The sequence below is a fragment of the Rattus norvegicus genome, chromosome 1 (assembly GCF_021556685.1).
Source record: "Rattus norvegicus strain SHRSP/BbbUtx chromosome 1, alternate assembly SHRSP_T2T, whole genome shotgun sequence".
NCBI lineage: Eukaryota > Metazoa > Chordata > Mammalia > Rodentia > Muridae > Rattus > Rattus norvegicus.
The window spans coordinates 169756565-169781412 of NC_141534.1; the positions used below are offsets into that span (position 1 = coordinate 169756565).

General features: G+C 38.5%; 1 pseudogene; it reads right to left on the bottom strand.

The window, feature by feature from the left end:
• Or51f23b-ps1 (olfactory receptor family 51 subfamily F member 23B, pseudogene 1) lies at positions 5653 to 6591 on the bottom strand (annotated as a pseudogene).

The following is a 24848-nucleotide window of genomic DNA, read 5'->3' on the forward strand; positions in this document are numbered from 1 at the left end:
AGAAACAAAATTAAATTAACATATTAACTAAATAGAAGGCTAGACAGTCATAAAGATAAAAAACAATGAAGAGGATAAGGAACATATTAATCTCAGGAGGAAGTAGGTGAGGCTGCCTGGTGAAGAGATACTTGAAAAGAGAAGAAGATATATTCATGTAAATATCAGGCGAAGACTGTTTCAGGAAGAAGGAACAGAGATGGCAAATAAGTTTCTCAAGGAACACGTATAAGTATGTCCGGTGCTTAGGAACAAGGCAGGCAGTGTACTTGAGTGGAGAGAAGAGGAAGGGCGAGAGGTTGGGATAAAGGAAGATTCTGTGAACTGCCCATATAGGAACTTATAGCATTAATCACTTTACATTCTTCCCTCAGACTGGGTGAGCTGAAGATCCTTCTATAGAACTGGATATAATTCTACAGACTAGTCACCACTACATGGGCTTGATTTTATTGATCAGTATTGTCTATTCTGTTTATTTTTAGGAGTGTTACACCTCAAACCTTTAAAACCTATCTAAAGTACCATATTCTCCAATAAATAGTATTTCTAAGCTTAATTTCTTTTTCAGTGACACGTGCCCTCCTTCAGAACTGGCCACGTATGTCTTTATCTTTGGTTGATGTTTATCTTGTCTGATCTCCTATTCTTTCTAGGTTTGCCTCAAATATATCTTATCTTGTTATTGCCATTCTAAAAACAGAAACATGATTATTGCCTTGTTAATTATGTATCAAGACTTATGATATATCTATAATTAAGAATGTATTCATTCACTTATTGCTTAAAAGTATGTACTTTCAATACTGGTTTTATGTAGACATCTTATTGTTCTTAGAGAATACAGAGATGAATATAATCAAGTCACTACCCTGAGATGCTGATGTAACATCTAACAAACTCTTGACATAATAAGGCATAATAGCAAAATCCGTGATTTTAATGAGGACTTGATCAGAAATGTTAATCTAACCAGGAGTGAGTTCAAGGAAGAGGTCTTTAAAATCAATTCAAATAAATGAGTATGGGTATTTGTATGTCTGTGTGCCTTGTGTCTGCAGAAGGCATTAGGTCCCCCTGGAACTAGGGTTACAGATGGTTGTAAGCTGTCATGTGAGTGCTGGGAATTAAACCCTAGTTCTCTGGAGAGTATTCAGTGTTCTTACTTGTTAAGCCATCTCTCCATGCCCCATCCCCAGAAGAGGATTTTTAAGCAGAGATAAGTCATAGCAGAAGGAAACAGAATTCTTTAAGTAGAGAGGTGGTGCTAGAGCAATACAAAGAGAAAAGAGAAAATGAGAAGGCAGATCGATGTGATTTAAAGATAGGTTTCATTCAGTTGGCTTAGGAGAATGAACAAGGACATCAGAACTGTGTATATTAAATTACATTTCTACAAGTTGTTGGAAGGATGCATTCCAGGAAGATAAGATTAGATGTGCTCATGAATTTAAACTTAAATGGTCTACTTTTTCCTTATTTTCTGTAGTTAATTCTTTAACCCATCTTGTCTAATTTTCCTTCTACACATAATGCTCATGTGACTGTTATTACCTGCTTTCTAGGAAACTAGAGAACCCACTCGGCCAGAGCATGATATTTGCTTTGCAAGTTACCCATTCTTAGCGTCAAGTTGCCCATTTATAATTGTGGGAGCTCACAAGTTTCTAGGGATTGACAGTAGGGTTCACCACAAGTGAATGTGTGGATGTAAGCATGGGGAATATCTAGAAGTGTCATGAAAATCAGCGTCTGGCCTTTGAGATTGAGATTCTTTCTTATCTCCATTAAAATGATTCTCATTAGGATGAAATAGAATAAAAAGATATGGGGCTGGGGATTTAGCTCAGTGGTAGAGCGCTTGCCTAGCAAGTGCAAGGCCCTGGGTTCGGTCCCCAGCTCCGAAGGAAAAAAAAAAGATATGGATGGAAGGGGAGGGTAGAATGGGAGGATCAAATGTGGAGGGGGAGGGGAGAAGGGATTATGGGAGGGAATATAGGAGACATAGCTAAAATTAAGGTACACTTGAGGGATAGTATGAACACCTAATATAGTAGAAACTTCCTAAAATGCATGCATGAGAGTGATCCAGATGAAATGACAAAATAATGGGCAGGCAGAGTCCCACCTGGCCATAATTAATAAAATAATAAAAATGTTCTTTAATATTTTGATATTATAATTATATCATTTTTCATTTTTCTTTCTTTTTCCAAAATCCCCATATGTATCCCTTCTTGCTCTCTTTCAAATGCATGACCTATTTTTCATTAATTGTTATAATATGTATATTTACATGTATATATATATTGTGTACAGGTAAAGGATGTATATAAATATATACATATGCATATATACATTTATAAGTGTATGATGTATATGTATATGATATATATGTGTATAATGTTTAGGTATAGGTATAGGTACATGATGCATATGTACATGTGTATGATATATAGGTATATGATGTATATGTGTATGTGTATATAATGTATATTCCTAAATGCATGAATCCAACCAGCTCAATTGTACTCTGTTACTTGCTATCTATGTTTTCAGGGCTGACCATTTGGTATTGGCTAGGGTGTACTCTTCTCCAATTTTAAGTCCTTATGGGTTATTACTGTATGAAGAGCATGATCTGTGAGGTTCAGAGAACAGAAAGGAAATAAACAGGAACTGGCATTTTTTCAAAATATAAATCATTCACACAGATGGTTCCATAACTATTTTTTTTGCTTTTAATTCATGTTTATTAAGGAATATACAAGGGAAGTTTTACGTTGGAAAGGAGATAGAGATACAAGACTGCACAAAATTAGGGTAAAATGGTACCAAGCCAAATGATCAAAGGAGGGCATCTTGTACAGCATCCTTCAAAATGAGAAACTTCATGAATAAATGTCTTGGAAACTGAGAGGGTTATTATGTACTTGTGTATCATCTGAATTCTTATATCCTTTAAGGTCTTATTAATTTATTTGTATATTAGTTCAACTGAGGTTGAAAGATAGTATAGAACTAGGTATGGTGGTACACACACCTGTAATTCCAGCTACTTCTAAGGTTGAGGTAAGTTCAGTGTTACCATGGGGTATATTGTGCAACTACTTAAAAACCAAACCAAACCAAAGCCATCAATAAGAAAGAAAATATAAAAACACAGGGAGCCAGACACTATTAATAGAAGTGTAAAAACAAGACAACAGTGAATAAGATGCCGAATTTAGTCTTGAGAACCAAGTGCAGAGCCCGTTGTGGAAAACTCTGTTGAAATAGAATCTGAAGAGGATTATCATGAGAAACGAGCACATCCGGTTATGTGCATCCGGGTCGGGTAACAGGCAGATTGATGGGGTCAGGGATCCTCTAAATAAATCACCTCTCTCCTAAGTGAGGGGGTGATGATAGTGAATGCTATCATAGGTGGAGATAACAGCTTGTGCAAAAGCTTGAAGTGACAGAATACTTGGGATAAAATAAATGTAAGGTTCTCATCGGGCTTGGAGTACTATACAGAAGATAAAAAATTCTAAGAAGTAAATGTAGGCAGGACACTCAGAGATACAAATTCCTTATCCCCCCAAAACCATATCTTGTGACGGGGAAACAAAAACAAAACAAAACAAAAAGTCCCCACCCCCTCCCCGGTAATAGGTTAGGTCTTGAAAGTGCTAGGAATTAAATACAAAGAAGGTAAGGATTGGGGTAGATACTGTCAGGAGCTGAGGGAGAAATATTATTGTTATGATTATTATTCCTATAATGTTAGTGGTCCTGCAGTAAGGTACACTTAAATAAGAACCTGTATGAAGACAGGATGTAAGCTAAGCAGTAGATCTCTGGGAGAAAAATGTCACAGGCAGAGAAATGTTGAGTGTGAAATGGAATGCTGTGTAATGACCCGATGATGATATAAGAAGACATCAGGAGGGGCTGGGGATTTAGCTCAGTGGTAGAGCGCTTACCTAGGAAGCGCAAGGCCCTGGGTTCGGTCCCCAGCTCCAAAAAAAAGAACCAAAAAAAAAAAAAAAACAAAAAAACAAAAAACAAGAAGACATCAGGAGACTAATGTAGATTTATTAGGGTGATTGAAAGGACACTGGGGAAGAGAACTGCGATAGTGGTGGAGACTCAGAGCATATGGAGGACCTTACATGCTACTATAATCACTGAATTTTTCCTCTCGGGCACACAAGAGTCAATGAAAATGTGTTAACAGGAAGTGATGTGATCTGCCACATGTACTAGAATAATTACTCTATGCACAAAGGAAGACGCTCCAGAAAGCTATTCACAGATGATTTTGGGTTCATGGTGATGACTAGTATCCTGGTGGTGGCAGTGGAAGCTATGTAAGTGGTTGGATTCTAAATTTGTTGATAAACAGGTAAATGTGGAACAGGAGTAAAACAAGGCATGAGAGTTAACTACAAGTATTTCATCTCAGCAATTTGGGAAATAGAATTTCTAGGTAAGCTCATATTTTTATTGATGGGGCTATTAAGATTATCTAAGATGATTGTGAGCCATCTGGATGCAAACATTGATACATATTGGATGATTGCTTACTACAAATATTAACTTGTGTTTGTTCAGTATCGATGGTATTTAATGTCATAATACAATATGAAGTGACCAGAAAAAGAATCACAAAAGGAAGAAGAGGCCCAAGAACAAAGCTCTGGTATGTCTCAACACATGGAAATCAAGACAAAAGAAAGGGTGATATTCCTTCCTGAGGCTATAAGTTGTAAAAATCCCAGCGTTAGGGATAGGATACCTCTTTTCTAGTTATTGGTAAATGGTGTCCCAGAGACCTCAAAATAGTGCAGGCTACTGTCACTGCTCTTAGAAGACCGCCAAAACTTGATGGCAAGATCCTATTTCTGAAGATACCAACTCTTCAGTAATAGGACTTGGAGAAATAAAGCTGGTACTGACCTAGAAGCTTCCCCCTGCTGGGTGCTTTTCATAGTGCCAGAAGATGCCATCCAGGCTGCTAGGGGGCAAAAGTCATTGTTCACCTTACCCAGCTGTGAACACCACAAGCTGCAATAATGATAGAACTTGCAAAATATACTCATGGGTGAAATCGTGGTAAAGTGTTTTGGGGGTGACCACCTGTTTTATATGTGCTTTAAGGCCAACTCCACGAGGTTTAGTTATGTCTGATGTAAATTTGACCAAGAACTCATGGTTGGGAAGATCATAGGCCCTAGGATTAAACTATTACTATCATTTTGCCAAATGGACATAGTATCAAACTATCAAACTACCTTCTAAATACACATCTCTAGACAGATAGAAGCTGTCAGTCTGCATCAGATAAGTTTCTTTGAATGGTAGATGGCAGACAGTTAGAAAATGCTGCCTACTTTTCCACAAAGGAATGATGTAATATGAAATTAATATGAAAATTTAACCGTTATGATGAGATAAGAATAAAAGGGTTATTGATAAAGTTAGAAAAACAGCAGCTTAGAACAAACAGTGTGAAGGAGGAATTCTAGAATAAGGCTATATATTGCTTCCCATTTATGTATCAGTGTCTCCTCATTTGTGAAATAAAGGGGCTAAAATAACTGACATTCAAGCATTACTTGACAACATGGCCTAAAAAAGGCCTTCTAGCTCTAGGCTTTTATGATTCTATATTTCTTTAGACTGGAGAACTTTTATCACAGCTTTACGTATCTGCTTGGTCTTCACACTGTAGATGATGGGGTTCATGACAGGAGGGATCAGCAGGTAGGTGTTAGCAATCATGGTATGTACATAGGGTGGAGCTCGTTTCCCAAATCTGTGAACAAAGGACAAACTGATCAATGGAATATAGAATATAGCTACAGCCCCGATATGGGAGATACATGTGCTGAAGGATTTCTTCCTCTCCTCTGAGGATGCAATGCTGAGGACAGTTCTGATGATCAGGACATAGGAAAGGAGAATTAGAATCAACACAACAGTAGAGATCATGGCAGTCAGTCCAACCACATTGTTGATCCTGGTGTCTGTGCACGAGAGCTTCATGACATCGGGGTGGAAACAGTAGGAGTGGTGGAGCACGTGGCTACTGCAGAAGGTTAATCTTTTAAGAAGTGCAACCATTGGTGTCAATGTTACAGTCCCTCTGATGACAATTGCCACCCCAATTTGAGCTATTCTGGAGTCAGTTAAAATAGTGGCATATCTAAGAGGGTTGGAGATGGCCACATAACGGTCATAAGCCATAGCCAGTAGCACAGAGGATTCCATGACAGTGAAGAGTTTAATGAAGAACATCTGTGACAAGCAGGCATTGAAGCTGATCTCCCTGGCATTGAACCAGAATATCCCCAGCATGGTGACCATAGTGGATATGGAGAGCCCAAGGTCAGTGGTGGACAGCATGGAGAGGAAGTAATACATGGGCTCATGGAGGCTGGGCTGAGAGATAATGGCGAAGAGAATCAGGCTGTTCCCTGACAGGGCCATTGCATAGAGAAAGCAGAAGGGAATGGAGATCCAGGTGTGCAAGGCTTCCAGCCCGGGCACCCCAGTGAGCAGGAAAATGATGGAGGAAGCTGTGGTGTTCTGGAAGGTTGACATGCTAGATTGAAATTACAGAAGAGAGCTAAGACAAAAAAAAGCTGTATTTCTTTGCGTATTCTCTTTATAAATAATCTCATCCAACATACATTGATCAAAGATGAGCATCTATACAATATATAAAAAACAGAAATGACACCTTTAAATCAATAAAAATGCGTATAATATCAACTGCTGCAAAATATTTTTCATTCTTGAAAGAAATGTCTCAACCCACAATTTTTCACCGTTGAGGCTTTCTGCTGATGGCTGTCTATGTCTGTGTGATCTGTCCTTTTAATCTCCCAGCTGTAGATGGCAAAGGAACACTAGTATTCACTTGACATGACATGTTAACACAGTCAACTATTTTTGTTCTAGATTTTTGAATGACTAGTTTTTCACAATAGACTCTCTGCGTGTCTTTTTGTGGAAACGTACTGCCTTGGAGAAATAAAGAAATGTTTTTGTCTTGTTCTGCAGAGGAAGACGAATCTTCATTGAAAACAAATCAAACTTTTCTCTTCCTGAGTAGAAAATTTAGACTAGGCAGACAGGTATGCATGAATTTGAAATGGAGATTAAGTCTGTGGTTGGAGAGGGCTCGATGAGAAATGGTCAGTTTGAGGTAGATCCTTTGGTGGAATAGAAAGGTACTAAGTGACAGACAGAAAGTATAGTATGTGAAGGGGCAAAGAGGGATATCTAACTAAATCCAGAACACACGTATGACACACACACACACACACACACACACACACACACACACACACACACACACACACATGCATGCACTCACATTCACAAAGTTTCACTGTAATGGTCATCCTAGGGAACCTTACTAAACATAAATTGGGAAAATAATTGAAATTTTTGGAGTTTTAGAAGAAAAAGGCAAAAGTTATTTGGATTGAATATAGTTTGGGACTCTAATGTTTTCAGTAGTGAGTGTCCTCAGGGAAGTAATGAAATTAATGTCGAAATGTATGATCATCCAAAGGAAAAGAATTAAGCACTGATATTGATGTATTATATACTTATAATAGGTGCAAGAGTATATTCTAACTACTGTAACCACCCCCAAATGATAACAAGTTGAGGTGGTAGATATGTATATATGAAATTAACTTGATTTGATCATTCCAGAATATCTGTCTGTCTATCTATCTATCTATCTATCTATCTATCTATCTATCTATCTATCTATCTATCTATCTGGAAATATCCATTGTATTTTATAAATATATACAATTATGATTTGTAAAAAAACTAGAATTTTAGAAATCAAAGAAAGTCAAGAAAGAAAGAAGAGCATTATCATAATGTGGGCGTTCAATAGGTTGGTAGGACAAGATAAAGGTTTATAGAATAAGCAGTGAACACTTTTTGTGCATTGTCTACATCGAGATGAAGAGTGCTAAGACTTTTTAAATGCCATAAGAAAGACAATTGAGCAACCATTATCTTGCCATATATCCTCCCCTGATCTTGCCTCTCAGTCTCAGGGATATTTCTCAACTAACACTCATTTGCATACGTCTGTATTAGAAACTAAAGGATAGCACAAAATCTTCTCTTGAAGAGTTCACAACCAAGAGAGGGTGAAATATCAGAGGGACTTTTGAGTAACTCCAAAGTGTAGTTGCACAACAGTGAACAACAATAGTGGCTAGAATGTCACCATCTATGTCTGTTACCTCTGACCACCATGTCTTTTATTTCACCTAGAATGTCTAAGTTGATATTTTTTAATCATTAAGTTTTGGGAAGTTTTGCAAAAGATGACTTTAAAAAGGCAAACTACTATGTGAATAATTTCTCTTTCATCCTGATTTCTTAGTAACTTGCTTAGCAATAATTTAATTTATTCATGCCCAGTTTTCTTTCCTCTTGATAATTTCCTCCTTCCTTTCTTGATGAAAGACGATAAACAAAGCAAACCGTGCAGTTTGACCTGATCCATATTTGATCTGGCAGCAGAGAATTCAAGTTGCCTGCTTTGTCTCAGTCTCACATGGGCCATTCATCGCTCTTGGACCAGAACTTTTTTATAATTTCTTTTTATCCATGCTAGACCAAGAGCAGACTTGCTACTCCTTTTTACAGTCAGGAACTCTTTATAAGCCGTTGACCATCTGTCATAAACCTTTAGGCCAGTCAATAGTACATATGTACTGGGTGCTCACAGAGTTGCTAGCTACTAAGGCATGAAGCAAATCTGGAATGATTGTGTCTGAGCTCTCCAAAGACATTGTCATAGACCACATACCTTATACTTGTAAGTCTCAAAGCATCTTCTGTAATACGAGTCTAGTGATTCTTATCAACACAGAAAATTGACTGGTTTTGAACGTAACTGGCACATTAGACACTGTATAGGTACAGTAAGAACCACAGGGTCATAGATGAAGAAATGGGGGGCTAATTGCAGAGTGCACTAAGGTAGGGGATATCTAAGAGATAGGTTACAGAAAGTACAGGGCCAAGTATCTGTGTTCTGTGTATGTGAATGGGTCTGGTTTAGGTGTTGAAAGGAATTAATTCTAGCAGATAGCAACAAAGTAGATGATTTATAATTAAACTTTTGGTGCTTAGATGTGAGTTTACAGGAGTGAAGACAGGATTAGTGTGCTCTGGACATAGAGAACATGAGAGGTGACAGGAGTAACAGATAATTATAGGAAAACCAAGAAAATGGGTCCTTAGTGTGAGTATCCCTTAACGGAGGGAAAAAATGAGTGTATGAAAACATAAGTGTCTTGAATTTCTTCGAAAGGATAATGTGGTATATTTTGCAATGCAAAGCATCAAGAGCCAGGCATTTTCAAATATTTTATGAATAAGTAAACAAGCCACTGTCCATTTCTTCTAATTTAACTCCAACAGCATTCCTTTCCTTCTTTAGCCTTGTGCTCAGTGCCACTGGGTCCAATTCACAAGTTCCACCTCAGCTCGTTAATGGAAGCTTTCCACACTTTAGTGTAGAGACTTTCAACATACTCATCTCAACTGGGACCCATCACTCTCTGCCATCATTATCCACAGTGCTTAGGTAACATAGGGACCAGTCATAAAAGCATCTCTTCTTCGGTTTCCTTTTGGGTAATTTACAGTGAGCAAAGCAGAGTTTGAAAAACAATATGTTTTGGTTTCTTTTTCCTTCACCCTTGGTAACAAGTAAGATATTTCCCCACTGAGAACTCTCAGAAAATCTTTCAACTCAGTGACTAATGTATTTCTAAATATTCTGCATAAATTCCAGATAAGTTTTTCTCCCACTTACCTCTTCCCTGATACTTTCTTTTTTTCAGTTCCTTCATTGACGGTTTCTCTGATAGATTAATTCTTTCCACCATTTATTAGAGAGTACTGTTTCCTACCTTATAAATTGTGGTGCTGTAGAAAGTTTGGCTTTACTTATCCCTTCCTGAAGTCCATATCCTCTCCTAGAGATGACCTCTTTACGACCACGGCTTTAAGTAACACACATACATCCATTGGACTCATGCACCTACTTTCTAATGACAGCATTTCCTAATTTTGTATTTCAAAAGTTATCAGAAAGGTGGAAGGGTTAAACATGAAGGCAGTAGTGAGATGTGTACCAGGCTGAGGTGCTAAAATCTGCAATTTAGAGGAACTCAAGCCGCAGTTTAGAGAACCAATAAAAGCTCTTTGCTTCCGGTGGTTATAAAAAGCAAATAAAACATCTATTTTCGAGAGGCGTCATCTCAGTCCTCAGACACTACAACCTCCAGATGAGCCCAACAGAATGCATTTCCTTCTCCGTTTCCCATTTCTTCCACTTATCTGCCAATGGAATTAAGGTCTAACAATCATCTGATTAAAATTACTCATTTCCCTTCTCTCACCCCTCAGCCACATCTGTCTTTCCAGTCAAATACTCGTTCAGTCGTTTATTTATTTTACTATTTACTTCTCAGATGTCCGAGATGCCAGTTGGTACTCTGAGGTTATATTTTATCATACTTTTTGTTACATTAAAATATTTGCATGCTCATCTCAGAGAATAACAGTACACCATATTTTCCAGGAATTATTCTGTATCTATTTTCTTCCTTTCACCAAGACAAGCTTTTACTATGTAGCCCAAGCTGGCTTGTAATCCACAATCCTATTGCCTTGGTCTCCTGAGCGTTGAGATTACAAGTATTCTTCGTTGTTTCTGCCTCTTTCAAACCATTCTCAGACCTGTCAGATTCACTTTCTTTAAGTCACACACAACGTCATTCTTCCTCATGTGGACTTTTCTATTAGACAATATGCTTTTGTGTTCACAGTAATACTGTAGCCTGTGTCTGCCTTTAGCTGATGATTTAGACCAACTCGGTGTCCTCAGTGTGCTCCAAGCTGTTGCTGATGGTCTGTTGTGTGTGGCAGGCAAGGGTTGGATCTGTATTCAGACAATCCTTTGGAAGCCTCGTCAGCAATACAAATTATTCATCCTGTTAAATGCCTTTGTCAGATGAGCAAGCATTACTGTGCTAGTTTTAAGTTCCCACTATAGCGACATACAGCAGGCACTAATAGATTTACTTTAAAGCTCCATTTTAGTGAAAAAAAAAATACCCACAACCAAATGTGAGAGGTTATGAAACATGCTCAGCATTACAGATACCAGTGAGAGCCATAGCCAGCATTCTGTCCCCAGGGTGTTAGTCCCAGTGTTCATACTCTTAATAGGTCTTACTTCCTGAAACCTATAAGCTTGTAAACTTCAATATAGTTTACTCATATGTAGGGCTAGATGTAAACTGACTAATAGAGCTCTGGCTTGCAAAAAATGTTCATAACAGATAATTTCTCTTCTTACTTTTATTTTTAAATTAAATTTATTTTCATTTACATTTTTTTGAGACAGAGTCTCACGTATCACAGGTTGACTTTGAGCTTAGTATGTGGCCAACGGTCATCCTGAGCTCCTAGTCCTCCTATCTTCATCTCTCTAATGCTGGTATTTGCAGGCATGCAGCACTACGATGAGCTGCAAGCTTCTATCTTTTGCGTGAGTCATTGGATTTAGAAATGAGGTTAACTTATCGTGAGGAATGTATCAGCACACCCATTAAAGCATTTGACTAAAGACAGGTGATGTGTCCCTGCCCAGCCCTCCAGCAGGCAGAACGAAGCACTCATTCCCTGTAGACTTCCTGGGAATCCATAATTCAAAAATTTCCCATTCTCTTCAGTCCTCTATCCCATTATCTTATCTAATTCTGCACACCACAATGCAATTCTTCCCCATTGCTAAGATAGTACAGCTCATTCCGAGGTAGGAGCTTCCACTGAACAAAATTTTACTCACAGAGCCCATCCAGCAGCAGTGAGTCCCTCTCAGGCTAACTCTGACGGTGGAGGGAGCTTCAGATTCCAGAGGAGGGTCCAGCTTAAGGTGAGACTTATTCGGCTTGTTTGGAGATCAGCACGGAGCCCAGGGACTAGTTCCCAGGGCAGTGCTAATTCACTGCGCCTCTAGGGTGCAGACACTCCCAGAGGACTTCACTTGCCTGATACAAGCTTTTTATATCTCTCACAGGATGTGATTATGCCTACATGCTTTATGAGCTGTTGTAAAGTTTTGTCTTTGAGCTATTTCATCGGAAAGCTTTTTTAAATTAAAGCTTTATTGAGATATAGCACACCTATTATATAATTGACTCATTTATAATGTATAACTCAATAGTTTTAAAAAAAATCACAAAATTATGCAGGAACCATCACCACAATCCAATTTAGGGAAACTTCACCACCTCAAAAATGCCATAACCATTAGCAAGCCATTGAGGTGAATTTGAAATTGAAATAGCATATGCTTAAAACATCTCCTGCTATGAGAATATGTTTACTTCGTTCTGCAATGTTTTAACCCCCTAGAGTCTGGCGTTATTCACAGTAACACTGGATCATTAGCTTACTGGGAATGCACTAGTGAAGTAGCTACCTCTTAAGATTAGGAAATAACTTGTACATTCATCCACGCGTATAGATTTCATAATGACACTGTATGTTCTAACTATTCTGGAAGTCCCAGAGATTAGTAAAAAGAAAAGAACATAGACCCACTGCCTAAACTTCTAATTTAGAAGAGAGACAGGCTAACAGTCACATGATAATCAGCATCAAAATTCTCTTAGAAGCAGGTGCTTTGTATACACAGTGGTAAAACATCTCAGTCCTTAATTTAGGCACACAGCAAATAAATACCTTTTTGTTTACTTTTCCATACTTTTACCTGCTTTCTTATTTTGATACCTGAAGTGGCAAGGTGAGGGAATAACTAGGATGATTTTGGGGGCATATGTACTGTGTTTAAATCACGGGAATATTATGTTAAGGGATCAGGGGAGGTAGGAGTTGTCTTTGGTTAGTGATGCGATCTACGGTGAGCTGACTACTGACCCCCTCAGTACTTACTACGCATTATTCATTAATTGGTTATACACATGGCTTCTTTAGTTGTTCCTGCAGTCCTACCAACTCAGGGCCATTTCTGGATTTATAGATCCTTAAGTTATTCCTGATTTCCCTCGCTTACATCCTGCATCCATTTCATTGACAAATTCTATCGAGAGTTGCGGACGTTGATAGAATCTGGTTGTTTTTCATCTTCTCCCCAAGTGCCACGTCTACCAAGTCTTCTGCTGTTCTACTGGCATAACATCAGCTGCCTCGTCGCCCTTTTCTATTTGCTTCCCACCAAATATTTTCACCACCAAAATGTATTGTTCTGAGGTACTTTAGTTTTCTAACGTTATAAAAACAATAATAAACCTGGGCATTATATGTCTAAGATACTGTGCCAAGGGTTTGTGGACAGAATAATATCTCCCAAAGAGGGCCATATTTTAATACTTAGAATCTGAATTGATATTTTACATGTCAAAGGTAGCTTTGCATATGTGATGAAAGTTAAAAGCTTTTAGATGAAGTGGTTTGGGTTGACTCCATATTTTCACATGCATCCTTATAAATGAAGAACTGAAGAGAAGGCTGCATACAAAGGGCTTGCCACCCTCTTTGCTGCCTTTGGAAATCACAAAAGGAGTACGTAAGTCAAGAGCAGTAGACAGATTTGAGTGGGACCTAATACTTGTTTCAAAATTCCCTTACAAAGTAGCCCCTCCCCCACCCCAGGATGGGGCCTCACTGTGTGTCTCTGACTGACCTGGAATTTGCTAGGTAGACTACATTATCTTCAAAGCGTAGAGACTTAGCTTCCTCTGTCTCCTGAGTGCTGGGATTAAGAGTGTATGCCATCATGCACGCAGTGGCAGGATTCTTTATGGCATTTTCATATATACTTACTCTTTGTGTATCTTCACCCCCATCCTCACCCTCATCTCTCTGCCTCTATACGTCTCAGATCTTCCTCCCACCCTGTTCCCCTTCTTCTGGGTCTTTGTCCCACGTGTTTCATTACCTTCTCTACTACTGTCCCTTAAAGCCAACTTTTTCCTTCTCCTCATGGTCCCTTTGTAGTTTCTCAAGTTCTATAAACACGTGCGGTGCGGTCAATTAAATAAATTGTGTGTGTGTGGTGTGTTGTGTATGTGTTGTGTGTGTGTGTATGTGTGTGTGTATGTGTTGTGTGTGTATGTGTGTGTTGTGTGTGTGTTGTGTGTGTTGTATGTGTTTGTGTTGTCTGTGTATGTGTGTGTGTTGTGTGTGTGTATGTGTGTGTGTTGTGTGTGTATTGTGTGTTGTGTGGGTGTGTTGTGTGTGTATGTGTGTGTGTTGTGTGTGTGTGGTGTGTGTGTATGTGTGTGTGTGTGTGCTGTGTGTGTGTGTGTGTGTGTGTGTGTGTGTGTGTTACAGAGAGTTGCTTGGGAACTTTGAAGGTGTTTTCTCTACCAGATTGGGCAGATTCTAAACATAGGGCTTATCTTGTTTTCTTACCAGCTTAATAAAACTGTCAATGGTAATTTTATTAAGATTTCTGAAAACAGATCACAAGGCTCATCAATAAACTGACCAGAAAACATTTTATATTAGCATCAATATTGTTGAACTTGGGAAGCATATACGTCTGTAAGATCTTTAGGCTTCATATTGTACTTCTTTTTTATTATATTATTATTAATTATTTTTATTTAAATTATTTTATTTATTTACATTCCGGTCTACTCCCCCTCAGTCCCATAGTTCCTCATCCCATTCCTACTATGCCTTGCCTCTGAGAAGGTGTTACCCCCACCCCACCAGGCCTCCCCCTTTCCTGGGGCCTCAAGTCTCTTGATGATTAAGCATATCTTCTCCCACTGAGGCCAGACCAGATACATCTTTGCTACATATGTGCCAGGGTCCTGGGACCCGCCAGAGGTTTGGACCAGCCCGTGTAAGCTCCTAGTTGGTCGCTCAGTGTCTGGGAGCTATGTGGTGTCTGGGTTAGGTGAGACTGCTGGTTTTCCTATGGGGTCACTCTCCCTTTCAGCTTCTTCAATCCTTCCCCTAATTCAACCATAGGAGGTCCCTGATTTCAGTCCAATAGTTTGGGTGTAAGATTCTGCTTCTGTGTCAGTCTGCTGCTGTTAGGGGCTTCAGAGGACAGCCATGCCAGGCTCTTGTCCATAAGCACATCATAGTATTGTCAGGCCTTGGTGTCCCCCATGAACTAGATCCTGAGATGGGCTGGCCATTGGACCATCTTTCCTGCAGTCTCTTCTCCTTTTTTCTTCTTCTTCTTTTTTTTTTTGTCTGTCTCTGTACTTCTTTTAGACAGAAACAATTCTGGGTCAGGAATTTTGACTGTGGGTTAGTAACCCTGTCCCTCCACTTGGGACCCTGTCTGTCTACAGGAGGTGGACACTTCGAGTTCCCTTTGTCCAGTGTTGGTCATTTTAGCTAAGGTTACCCCCATTGAGTCCTGAGCATGTCTCACTTCCTGGGCCTCTGGTACTCTGTACAGGCTCACCCCGCCCCCACCTCCCCCTCCCTGAGGCTGCTTGTTTCCATGTGTTCTCTTGGCCCACTTGGCTTCACTCCTCTATCCTCCCCCACATCTGATCCTGCTCTCCTTTTCCCCTCCCTTCTCCCATTGTGAGCCTCCCTCCCTCCACATCCCTTGATTATTTCCTTCCTACTTGTAAGTGAGGTTGAAGCTTCCTCACTTGGGTATTTCTTCTTCTTACACTTCCTTAGTCTGTAGGTTTGTCCTAGGTATTCTTTGAGTTTTGACTAATATCTGCTTATCAGTGAATACATGCCATGCATGTCCTTTTGGGTCTGAGTTATCTCACTCAGGGTGATATTTTCTCGTTCCATCCATTTTCCTGCAAAATTCATGATGTCCTCATTTTTAATAGCTGAATAGTATTGCATTATGTAAATGGACCACATTTTCTGTATCAATCCTTAATTTGAGGGACATCTGGGCTGTTTCCAGCTTCTAGCTATTACAAATAAGGCTGCTATGAACATGGGGGAGCACATGTCTTGTGTTACGGTAGAGCATCTTTTGGGTATATGCCCAAGAGCTGGGTCTTCAGGTAGAACTATTTCTAATTTTCTGAGGAAGTGTTGTAGTACAAAGCAATAGTGATAAAAACTGTATGATATCGATATAGAGATAGACAAGTCAATCTATGGAATTGAATTGAAGACACAGAAGTAAACCAGTTAGACACTTGATCTTTGACAAAGAAGCAAAGTGTACAGTGGAAAAAAGAAAGCATTTTCAATAAATGGTGCTGGTCTAACTGGCGGTCTTTATGTAAGAAAAATGAAACTAGATCCATTTTTATCACCTTACACAAAGCTCAAGTCCAAGTGGATAAAGGACCTCAACATAAAACCAGATAAATAAAAACCTGAATAAAACCTGAATCTAATAGAAGAGAAAGTAGGGAAGAGCCTCGAACTCATTGGCACAGGGGAAATTTTTCTGAACCAGTGACTCAGGCGCTAAGATCAGCAAGTGATAAATGGGATCGCATGAAACTGAAAAGCTTCTGTAAGGCAAAAGACACCATCATATTGTGTTTCTTAAATTTGGTAACGAACTGGAAAGTCAGAATTCAATATGAGAAAAATGTTCTGTCTGGTTCTGAAATAAATCCCCTGACTTAGTGTCAACATTTTACTGCAGTAAAATATTCTTGGCTATCAATTCAGTGAATTTTTTAACTTACAATGTGTAATATTTTGTTGCTGTGTTACAGTGGGCTAAGCATTGTTATATAATGCTTGTATAAACTTTAAGAGATGGGATTTTCTAGCCTTTATTATTGTTTTAAATTGCCCATATATTCCATTTTTAAAAGTTTATTGAAAGAAAAATGCCAAAACCTGCAGGCTATATTTTATGCACAGGAACACTGAATGCAGTATTATTTACAGTAGTTAAAATATAAGTAAAATTTTCAGTATATGGAATATATAAACTATTTATAGCTAGTCTTCTTCCAACATTAAGCTTCATGCATGTAACTGCTCACATGGATGGCTATGATAGACCAGGAAATAAGGATCATATTCCAAAGTTCCTAAGGCAAATTGAACAATCTCAATTTAACGTGTCCAAATTGTAGGACTAAAGCAACAGCAGTGAATGGTAGAAACTGGTTATTGCAACAAAACTTTCTCCATTTAGTCTTTCGTTTTAAGAAAACATCAAAGTTCTATATCCCTTCCCAGCACCATGATCTGAGAGCACCACATTGTATCTATTTCTTGTGCCTGGCCATGTTGAATGATTAGAGGATTTCCTACCCTATTGTTCTGGCCAGCAGTGACCATGCAGTCCTTGTGTCTATAGAAACAAAGTCCACTTTCTCTTTGTCTTATGACCTTCTAGTGGTATTCCTAAAAATTTTATCTCTTTCCTCTCTGTTATGACCAAGCTTTGTGTATTCAAGTAGCAGAGTTTATTTTCCATTACAGAATCTGCTTAGCTTCTATTACTTAACTCTATTACTACTGATGCCCAAAATATACTGGTCGCACCTCGTGTTTTATATTGAAAAGATACCGAGGGTATAAAAGTGAACATAGCAGATACCTCCCCAGTGTTTGAAACAAACAAACAAAAAATTAAAATAAAAACAAAAAGAAAAAAGAGATCCAAAGGTTACAAGGCTAGGACTTTGAGGACCCTAGGATGACAAAGAATTGAGAAGTCATGTTTGAACCAAACCTTAGCCGAACTTGGATGCTGGCTCTGCATCAGCTCCTATAACACCAGAGGGAGCCAGACTCCCAGGTGCTCTGAAACACCCAGGATCACAGGAGAGGCCACAACATCTGCCCCAACACTGGCCCCAACACCTGGAGTAACTGGGTCCCCAGGATCCAGGGATGTAGGAATCCCCACCCAGTCAGGGGTACGGGTCCCTTCTTCTCTGAACCAGTGCCCTAAGCAGACATTGGGTGCTGCCTTTGCACCTAGTCCCACAACATACAGAGGAAGCCTGACGTTTTTAATTCAATAAAAAATAAAGCTAATATGAACATAGTGAAAAGAAAAGAAAACAGTCATGTATAGATCATATTTGTCTTCATATGGTGGTGGCTTTATCTCTTGGAATCATGCACTTCTTGAGAGTACATGGTACATTTTTCACCTCAAAAGTCAGGAACACAGTATCTGGTATGCAGTAGGCAATGAATAATATTTACTAAATTGCCATATTGAGAGCTATAGTCATAAAATAATAGTAACAGTGATTTTATAACATGTTTTGAGTGAATTGAATATGCTGTGTGTCCGACCTTCTCATGCATGAGTATTAGAACACCTCATGTGTCCACAGTCACATGAGAGGTGACATATCAATTGTAGGTAAAAGCTGTCTGGTTTCAAATATTTTGAGTCACTAACTAATGTAGTGTTTATGACATATAATTATCATGCATATTCCTTGACATTTTTGTTCAACAGTATCATATACTTTGACTATATTAACACATTGTCCTCTCCTGCTCTCTAATGGTCCTCCTTCATTTCTCAGTTTCCCTTCTACTTTTCTATTTACTTGTTTCATCTATCTATCTATCTATCTATCTATCTATCTATCTATCTATCTATCTATCTATCTATCTACCTACCTATCTCTCTCTCTATCAGTCACCTATCCATCTCTCATCTATCATCATTTATATATCCATTGATTAATTGTCTATCTATTATTACCTTTCTATAGTTTGTATCTATATATATCATTCTTGGCTCAGATTACTTTTCTTAACAAGATAAACCTCAATTTCATTCATTCATTTTTCAGAAAATGACATCATTTCACTCTTCTTTAGGGCAGAATAAAGCTCCTTTGTGCATAGAAACAGGCAACATTCTCTGTTCCTTTTATTCTGTTAATGGACACCAAATCAAGTCCACAACTTGACTTTTATGTTTAGGGATGAAAGGGCAGGAGTCACTGCAGTCCATGTACTTAGGTTTCGTTGAGTGTACCTAGAAGTGATGAAGCTGGATCATGTGGCAGCTCTGTTTTTCTTGAGGACCTCCATACTGATTTTCACAGTTGGTTGTACCCATTTACATTACCACTGGCAGAGTATAAACTTTCATTTTCCTCAGTATCCTTGCCAGTATTTATTGTTGTTTGATTTTAAGTAACAGCCAATCTGCCAATGAGTTGGAATCACAGTCTAGTTCTGATTCACACTTTCCCATGGCAAAGGATGCTGGGGAATTCGTTTTGAATACTGGAATGTATTCAAAATATTCAAGTCATGAGACAGGCTGTAAAATAGAGGATTATCTGGTCAAAATGAATGCTAATCACTCTGTCCTTTGTCTGGGTATATACTAAGTTATTTCTTTAACTATTAAATAGTTTCAATCTTCGACATTCATATTGAAATAGATCTTGGCATTCTTATGACTGTGTCTCATATCCTACAACTGCGCTCATAGACCAGGATTATTGTCTTCAGCAGGGCAGTAAGATTTTATATTAATTCCTGTAACAGTCTAGGCACCTCCTTTTACTTCAGTATCTTGGAAGCAACTATTTTGAACTGTGCATTTTTCCCATGGAGTGTCATACATTTCTTGGCACGTTTATCAAAAGCTTAAAAAATGCCTTTCCATCTGTTGAAGTGCTTTCTAGGGAAGGAGTGTTTCTGCTAGTCAAGATGATGCCCAAAAAGGAGAGCATATTTTCTTAGGTTCATGATGAACTAGATAAATAAAGAACATGTTTTTCTAGTCTTTCCCAGGGATCTAGACAAAAGAGGGATGTGAAGAAGGTTATTTAAAATATCTGTTCTGCAGCTACTTTATTCAAAGGAGATATCCTTTTGAATAGTAGGTATCTTTTCAAAATAATATTCTCTATTTTGAAGTCACTGGATCCCTTAGCTGCTATTAAGTGTTAGAGTCTTTAGTATCAACACAAAATCCCAAATCTACTTTTAAACAAGAGGTATTTGTTGTCATATAGGATGTTCTCAATAATCGTAAAATCTTAATACAGTTTAGGAAAGTTCTCAGATCGTCTTTGATAAACAGCCAAGTGATGCACAAAGAACTCACAGAATGCTGTAGTTTTCTCTTAGTTTGTTTTTTTTAAAGTAAGTTGTTAGTTTCTTTGCCTCTGTGCACATAATCCACAATTTTTAAGGGTACTGAATACACAGGGAAAGATTTGAAATCTGAATCAAATAACTACACTTGGCTTCAGTGACCATAGTCACTCAGCAGCTCCTCTTCTGCATGTTTTCTATGTCTCAGGATGGTGAATGAAAGCTTATCAAACTCATGGTCAGTCAATCAAACCATTTTTCCTGGGCTTTGGCCCTATGCAGAGCTTTGTCCTTGGGGATCACATCGCTTCTGAATGAGCTTGGAAAGTGTAACGCGTCTACAGGATCTTTGAAGAAGTAAGAATAAAGTTAGACTAAAACCAAATATAATTATCAATTTGATATTTGGAATACAAAGGGTTAGTAGGACACAGCTACACGGAGTTCTCTCCTAGGAATTCAACTTTCTGCTGGGCAAAGTGCTCTCATCAGACAACCTCTGGATTCCTCATAAAACCTCCTCCTCTCAAGCCTTACAGTGTTCCCATTGCAAGATTTTTTTCTCTTCTTGGGTTCTAGAAAATCAGAACCATTTTGGAGCCAGTGTCAGAGTCAGGGCTGATATTGATCCTTTCTAGAAGAATCTTTTGGCCTGTAAGTTTTGGGATTAGTCTCTCTTTCTCCTCTCCTCTCCTCTCCTCTCCTCTCCTCTCCTCTCCTCTCCTCTCCTCTCCTCTCCTCTCCTCTCCTCTCCTCTCCTCTCCTCCCTTCTCCTCCCTTCTCCTCCCTTCTCCTTCATTCTTCTTTTCTTTACTCTCTGATGAGCCTTTAAAGACAAGTCAACATGGTTAATGCCTCCCTCCTAGACTCATTTTGAAAATTCTATGCATGATGTCACTGTTTGAGAACACTGAAGACCTTAGGAATTCATCGGGTAATGTAAATTCTTAAGATTATTTAGAAAAACTTATGTAGTTTAGAGGAATTGGTTAATATAAACCCATCAGTACTTAGCAACAGATAAAGTATAACAAGTTAATATGTTGGTTTAACATAAAATGTAACATTCAGAATAATTACTACAAATATAGACTGTAATTGTAAATAACTATTGATTCATTTCACAAGTAAGGCTATAAAAAGGAAACTGTGAATTGCTAGAAAATGGATGGAACTGGAAAATGTTCTACTAAGTGAAGCAGCCTCAACTCTGAAAGACAAATACCACATTCTCCCTCATAGGTGTGTCTAGCCTTCAATTTTTAAGCATGCATATCCAGGTGGAAGTAAATATAAAGGAAAAGAAACATGAAAGGAATCCATGTGACTGAATAAAAACAACTTTAAGGGACAGAATGGAGAAGAAAATGAAGGAAAATAGAAAGACCAAAGGGTACAGAGGAAAGTGACCAGAATGGTGAGGGGAGAGGGAAGCAACTGAAATGCAGAACATGTTTGAAGATCTCATATTCAGCTCTGTCACTTTGCAAGGTTTAAAAATTACAATCAGCTGTAGGGGTTCTTTGGTAGAATTTTTGGGATAGCTTATGTATACTATCATATCATCTGCCAATAATAATACTTTGACTTCTTCTTTTCCAATTTGGAGCTCCCTAACCTCCTTTAGTTGTCTTATTGCTTTAGCTAAGATTTTAACTATTATATTGCAGAGATACAGAAGAGTGGACAGTTTTGCCTTGTCCCTGATTTTAGTGGAATTGCTTTAATTTTCTCTCCATTTAATTTGACGTTGGCTATTGGTTTTCTGTATATTGACTTTATAACATTTGGGTATGTGCCTTGTATCCCTGATCTCTCCAAGACTTTTATCATGAAGGGGTGCTGGATTTCGTCAAAGGGATTTTCAATATCTAATGACATCATGTAGCCTTTTCATTTCAGTTTGTTTCTATGGTGGATTACATTGATGAATATAGTGAACCATTCTTGGATCCCTAGGATGAAGCCTACTTGATCAGTGTGGATGATATTTTTTATGTGTTTTTGGATTTGGTTTGTGGGTAGTTTATTGAGTGATTTTGCATCAGTGTTCATAAGGGAAACTGGTCTGAAGTTTTCTTTCTTTGTTGAGTCTTTGTGTGGTTTAATCATCAGGGTGAAAATAGTCTGTCTACTTGATGCTCCTGGTAGTCAAATTATAGGGATATTTAACTCATAGTCTTTGTCTGAGAGCATCATCAGTGTGGGTGAGAATTTTTTATTATGCCTAGGGATAGTTATTTCAGGGATTAAGAGAGGGCTTGGTGCTTAAGAGCACTTACTACTCTTTGGTTTCTAGTATCCACACTAGGCAGCTCACAAAAGTGCATAACTCTAGTGCATAGAAATTTACACAGGCACTCATACGTACACAGAAATAAAATACATAAGATTTAAAAATAATAGCTGTTTGATGTTTGCTCATTTGTTTTAGAGGTGGATTAGGAGTCAGTAACTTACACTCCTCTTATTACAAATACTCAAATAAGTTTACATACATTTATTTCCAAATGAGGGTCTCTTTCTTACACACAGAGAGGGAGAGAAAGAGGGAGAGGGAAAGAGGAGGGGTAGGAGAAGGGGGAGGGAGAGGGTAAGGGAGAGGGAAAAGGAGAGAAAGAGAGGGAAGGAGAGGAAGAGGGAGAGGGAGAGGGAGAAGGAGAGGGTGTTAGGAATGTTAAATTGAGGGGCAATGGCAACCAAAACAAAATCTGTAGGTTTTAGAGTCCTGGACCTTAACTGAAAGATAAGGTTGACATTTTTACTTACAACATTTCATGGAAGAATTGAGACAAGAGCCTATCAATGCATCCATGCTTATAGTGCTTGGCATTTGCCAAAATGATGAAAGTGGCTGGAATCACAGGACCCACGGGGGAAAAATAAGATAATAAATCTAAAAGAAGTAAATCTGAGAGCAGAGTACTAGGAGTTTAGGAGGGTTTAGGAAATAAAGCAAAAGAAACCCATTCTAATGCAACTGAAAAGTCATGGCCACCAAGGTGAAAATGACTGAGGGACCTATTTCTTCAGACCTAAACCTCAAAGTCATGGAGGATGCTCCAAAAGACATCTAATAGTGAATGAATTTCTTTTGAAAAATAATAGTAGAGGCCAAATTACTCACTTATTTATATGTTATGATTCCCCAGAGACAGAGAGACTTGTGGTTAGATCTGAACTATCTTGTAGGGGTCCCAGCTAGGTGCTGAGAGTAGGCAGTGGGAACTTTAAGAGGTGGGCCATAGCAAGAGGCGTTTAGTTCTTACTGACATGCTCTCGAGACTCATCATGGGATATTTTTTTCCCCTTTTGATTCTCTCTCTCTCTCTCTCTCTCTCTCTCTCTGAAATGCTTCTACCATGTTGAGCTGCCATGGGACGAAAATAACAGAAATGCTTAGCTCCAGACTGAAACATCTAAAACAGCCCAGGCAAACCTTGCTTCTTCATAAGCCTAATGGAAAGGCTTCCAGTTTGGATCATTTCCTGTTTTTCTCTACTCTAACATCACAGACATGTCCCTCGAATGTCACACCTTTAGTTGATTCTTCCCCTCCAGTCTAGATTCATGCCGTTTCTGTGTTTTTGTTCTCAGGCTCATCTTCAGGATTTAATGTTGTGACACACCTGATTTTAACTCATATATATCACATTGTAATCATGTGTATCAGTGAATGGAAGGGGCAGACATTTATATGAAAATAAAGCATCCTGAAGAGAAAACTATGGCATAAGAAAGTTTGAGAAGCAAATAAAGTAGTATCCTCAATCCTTCAGTTTTATGTGCCTAAACACAGAAAAAGGAGACTTCTCCTTACTCTAACATTATTATTTCTTTGTAAAGTAGAAAAATCATGATGTTTGCTAAGGCAGTTCTGCATCAATGATTTTTCCATAAGCTTCCAATGAGTTGTTAGATCTCAGCAAGGCCATCTTTTTAAATCATCCTTCTGCAGGCAGAATTTTCCTTAAACATAATTAGATTTCTGATTATTACCTGTGTAAACAACCCTTTTCCTTCTATCGGCCAGTGTGGTTTATATATATAACGCTTTAAAGTTTTTCTTTTATGTAGGTTGGTGTTCTGCCCCCATGTATGTCTAGTATGAGGGTGTCATGTACTCTGGAGCCAGAATTATAGAGAGTTGTCAAATGCCATGTGGATGGTGGGAATTAAATCTAAGTCCTTTGGAAGAGTAGCCAGTGCTCTTAACTGCTGAGCCATCTCTCTTGCCCCTTATTATAGGTTTTTTTTGTACTTGTGTGTGTGTGTGTGTGTGTGTGTGTGTGTGCACGTGTGTGCGTGCATGAGTGTACAGATGTGCTCATGCATGTACTATGGCTGTGGAAGGAGGTCATACAACAACTTGTTGAAGTAGGTTATCTTTTTATACCCTGTGGGTTCTTGGCATTGAACTTAGGTCAACAGGCTTGGCTTCACTTGCCTTTCCCACTGAGCCATCTTGCCAGCCCTCATTACCAAATTTAGTCTACTTTTTAATGTAAGAACACAGATGCCCATGCATAATACAATTCAGATCTGAAAGCTTGGGTGTCTATACAGATGTTAGTGCTGTTTCTTCCTCAAATTCACCTGGTTCAGCTTGATATGTAACACATAAATGGACCTTTCTATTGAAGATGACAGACAAGAACTATTTCTTCATTGTTTCTAAATTGCCTGATATGTAGCAGAAATTGGAAGCATTTATTTTTTCTATCATTACAGGATGTGTGCCTTTCCCCCTAAGATATCTGCTTCCTTCAGTCACC